The sequence below is a fragment of the Pinus tabuliformis genome, chromosome 6 (assembly GCF_031772625.1).
Source record: "Pinus tabuliformis cultivar Carrire ecotype Pingquan chromosome 6, CPIR1, whole genome shotgun sequence".
Classification (NCBI taxonomy): domain Eukaryota; kingdom Viridiplantae; phylum Streptophyta; class Pinopsida; order Pinales; family Pinaceae; genus Pinus; species Pinus tabuliformis.
The window spans coordinates 6,573,739-6,578,680 of NC_142292.1; the positions used below are offsets into that span (position 1 = coordinate 6,573,739).

General features: G+C 35.7%; 1 long non-coding RNA gene across 1 annotated transcript; it reads left to right on the forward strand.

The window, feature by feature from the left end:
- The first annotated feature begins 2,450 nt into the window (after positions 1-2,450).
- LOC149256938 (uncharacterized) lies at positions 2,451-3,323 on the forward strand. The gene is made up of 3 exons (XR_016245886.1): positions 2,451-2,593; positions 2,703-2,780; positions 2,898-3,323. It is a non-coding gene; the product is annotated as an uncharacterized LOC149256938 (long non-coding RNA).
- Positions 3,324-4,942: the final 1,619 nt, after the last annotated feature.

A 4,942-nucleotide genomic window follows, 5' to 3' on the forward strand; every position in this document is an offset into this window, starting at 1 on the left:
TATGATTAAGGGATTGTATCAAGCGAGGTCTTTGAGTTGATGTCGGGTCTCCAAAATCGTAGCTCTGATATCAATTTTTTGAAAAGGTATAGGAGGATGGGCATAAAATAAAAAATCATTCACACACAAAATAACACGAACTTCAACTCTTTTATTCATCACACAAACTTGATTATTACAATAAACCTAGTGAGGGGTACTTAAACCTTTTTTTACTAGTGACTCACCTAAAATAACTTCATATGCACACATAGTCTAAATTCAACTTCTCCCAAATTATAACTTAACTTGAACTCACTCGAATTGACTCAGTTAACTGACTCTCCTAAATTTAGCCAACTCTTCATGCATGCGGGAGTAATTACAATTTCTAACAGAGCTCGCTTCCATATTCTTCCAGGCCTGCAGAAGTAGCCTTTATGGGGTGCACAGTGCTTATCCTCTCTGCATTTACACAGTTTCTCCAATGCACAACCGTCTCTGAAAATTTCAACTCCTTTTCCATCAATACCAAGCAATCCATCAGTCCAATCATTAGAAAACAAGCCATCTGCATCCAGTTCCTGCTTCACTTTCAGAAATTTCTTCAAATTCACAGCCCTCTTGCTGATTCCCTGAAACAGGTACCCCTGACTTTCCCCAGTGGAGTGTGCCCCCATACTTCTCCACCAACATTTGCTGAATCTCTTCAAAAACATCCAAATTCCATTTTGGCGTCTCTGCGTCCCGAGCTCTCAAATACTCGAATTCAAAAGTAATTACATCCTCGGAATGACCTATATATGCCTTGATTTTTTTGACAGAGCACATGTTGATTCCCCTTATAACCGCGATCTTGTACAATGCCTCTGGATTCAAATATCTAATCTCTCGATCTCAAGAATCACCTCTCTTATCTTGAGAGTAACCCTAGCATCCTCTAGTTGCCTGAAAAATGGACAAAAAAAAGGCTGCCTTTTTTTTATTGGGGCACTGCCTCCAACGCTATGCATGTGGACTAGCTCCACCCTATAACCCTCCATAAGGGGGGGCTTCCACTCCCATGACCCCCTTTTTCACCCGACACTTATCACATGCCGAACTAGTATTGCAATGAATATAACACATACCTAGTAAACATTGTCTTCTTTGCTCGTGTTTATGATTAAGGGGTTATGTCAAGCGAGTTCTTTGACCCGATGTATGGTCTCCAAAAATGTCCACAAGTATCTACAAACTTCACTAATCTGTAGGGGTTTTAGGTATGCACCTTCTATCTCACTTTATGAGATGAGTAATATCTATTTGCTTTAAGTCTTGAGAATTCATGTACACTCTACTACACACTTTCTCACGCATTTAATGGAAATATCCATGGAGTAATATCTCCTTACCTTCTAAGAATATTTAGAGGTAACATGGATCTCATGATGATATGTGTCAACCACAAAAATTCAAAGCAATGAAAATGTATAATTCTTTTAGCATTCTAAAATTTTCTTGCAATACCAACCATCATTGAGGACTTTTCCCTATTACTACTATGTGTCCAACCTTCCATATGGCACCACCTAACACCTCCACACCCTCTTTTCGCATACACATCCCCCATATGATCCATGTCATTTTTTTATCATACTTCTAAAATTGGAATTCCCTCCAATTTTAGTATTTTTCTCAATTTCACCCATTAAGCCACTAGGAATATTCTAGCATTAGATTCAGTAGATGAATTTGATCATATACAACTGAACTGATCCCATACCATCTAAATTCAATGCCATTGTATTAACATCTGGATTTCATCTAAATTTTACAAATTTTTCCTCGAATTATTATTTTTCAGTAAGTCGTACCCCTTCCCAAGTCGTACCCCTTCCCTTTAGAGGCGAAGTCTCTAAGTTATGTCTCTAAGAACTCCTATCGCACTAATATAGTCTTCATGTACCTCTTAGGCCTCACACAATGGGCAACCCACCCACACAATTCTCAATCCAAACTCCAACTTTCTCTATTGAAACCTAAAAAAATTTGTCAACAACAATGCAACAGATTTTATCTAGAATTGTTAATGTTTTTAGTGTAACAAGATTAGAATGGATTTTAATATGTGGTATTACAAATTATACAAACATCTACCATCCACCAACCATATTATAAATATCTTTACGATCGATTACGATATTTGGTGGACAACCATATTATAAATATCTTTACGATCGATTACGATATTTGGTGGACTTTCCGAATCTTCTAGTTGGTCAAAATAAAATTTCGGAATCATTTAGTCGGCGAAATAATGCAGCAGGTTTTAATGATACGCGATCTCCGTTGAATAATGAACTCCTGATCTTATTCTCAAATGTAAATGTGAACGAAAGAAAAAAGGTCCCGAGGTTACTCTACCCCAAACTACATTATTTCTATATAAATGGCTCATTTGCATACCAATACGTCTCAGGTCTCGCTTATCTCCTCAGATTAATGAAGTGAGTGCATTAACCATCGATTGATTGTTGGAGTGTGAACGTGGTAAAAGTGGAATTATCATATAATAGAATGGCCTCATGCAAACGAAATCTCCTTTTTCTGCAAATTTGGTGTGTCTCAGCAGGTATGTATTCTATGTATGTCGGTTGAGTGTTGTAATTACCATGTACCTTGTAATTTCTATGTATATATTTTGGTTGTTGATGTGGATCATCATGCTGTATGGATTCTAGGTGTACTGCTTCTAGCAATGATGGCATCCACTGCACAAGGAAATGAGATGAGCGGTCAGAGTCGTAGGCTGCTAGCTGGTAAATATAATTCCATTTTCTGCCATTTAATGCTAATGTCTAAATGCAATTCAAAGTCCAAAGAGGCTCTGCTGTCATGATAATGTTGAATGGATTTGTGATGTGGGATATGTGCAGTGTGCACGAAAATTTGCTATGACGTCTCATATACGACTTGCACATCGTCTGGAGACCAACAACTGCAATCCTACTGCAGCTGCTGTGTTCTCAAAAATGCGATGCCAAACGCAGGCACCTGTACTCTGCATCTCAAAGATGGCACCGAGATGGTCTGTAGTTGATCGACTTCAGAGATGGTGGAAACTTACAGCTGATTATCCACATCTAATTATGGAGACTTCTGTGTGTAACTAATACCAATGGACGGTAGTAATAAGTAAATAAATAAGTGACCGAATTATAGAGATCATGGAAATTTACAGCTGATTATCCAGATCTAATATTGGAGACTTCTGTGTGTAACTACTACCAATGGACGGTAGTAATAAGTAAATAAAGAAGCCAAAACTTTCAAGCTATTTTCGCGTAGTCCCCATTTAAAAATAATGCTTTTCATTTCATTTGCTATTAAATTTGGAAAAATTGTTTGAATCCGTCGTTGTACATATCAGTGATGGAATTGGGCAGACAAAAATTTAATTAGAGCGCGGAGGAGCCGTAATCATGTAAACACGAGACATTATTAGAAGAGCTTTTTTTAAATGTCATTATACAAGTAAGATGGAGTTTTGTTAATATCACAAAACATTATTAGAATTTTGACATTGTAAAAGGCTAGGAAGGTTAGTATTGTAACAAAAATTGTGAAACTGTGATCTAATGTGGTTATACGCCGCACAGTCTAAAAGGAAGTGGTTTTCATCCTCGATGTTCCTATTCTCACATATATTGCAGATCCTTTCCATCCGTGGCATTTTAGGAACTGCCCAAGGACTTGTTTCACTATGGAGCTCATGAGAATTCGTTCTAATCTTTGCTATATTAATTTTCTTCTTTGAGCTAGTTAAAGTAGAGAGATACATTTGATCTTCTAGGGTGGGGTTGATGACCTTCTTATAACAACTTAATTTTCTTTTAGCCACTAAATCTTTCTCACACCACATTTTTTCTTTGAACTTAGAAGTAACAATATCTTTAATGTTATTTATGTTTTGCAATGCATCATCCTCGTTGATCTCCCAATAGTTTAACCAGGCCCTTGTGTCTTTATGCCATCCCCCATTGAGCCTTAGGTGGTTTGGCCTAGAATTTAAAGCTAGCTTAGGAAGTCTATGATCGTCTATGTTATTGAGTTGTGCTTGTACAACAAAACCTAATCATAGCTAGGCTCTCAATAGGGGAAAGACCTGCTTCTATAAGGAGAATAGGATAGGGTGTATTACTTGTAATTTTCTTTGGATTTGCTCAATCTTTCTCCATGATTCTCTGGAGAATTTTTCTCCATGATTCTTTGAAGATACTAATTACTTGTATAGTAAGTTAGATGCTATTATAATAATTAATTTTTGCTATAATATTTAATGATGCTCTTACTAATTATTATAAATGAAATATTCCTATTATTATTATAACTAATCTTTAAATGATTTATTTTTATTTTAATTATAATAGATATTAATTAATTGATTGACTAATTATAATAGATTTTAACTAAATACTTGATTAATTCTAATTGAATTGGTAATATTATAATAACTTAATACAATAATTATTATTATATATGAAATATTCATATTATTATTATTAAATAATTGTCATTATAGTTATAACTAATCATCAATGGTTATTATTATAGATACTTAATAATAATAATAATAAGTATTATAGATACTTAATAATAATAATAATTCTTATTATTATAGATACTTAATAATAATAACGGTCGAGCAAGTCAACCGCACGATAAGAGCGATAACCGTAGGATCTAGAGGCCCCATATCTAACGGTGGAGATTACACCCGATGGGAAACTGGATTTGGAGGGGAGAATAAGCTAAGGCATATAAAGATTTGAAGTCTGATTTGACTGCTGAGCTGGCAGATGAATCATTTCACAAAGTAACCGAAATAACGAACCGTTCATGGAAGAGACAGTGCTCAGTTCGTGAGACGACAAGTGGCCACCTCCTGTGAAACGTTACACAGTGGCGATGACACAGAAGC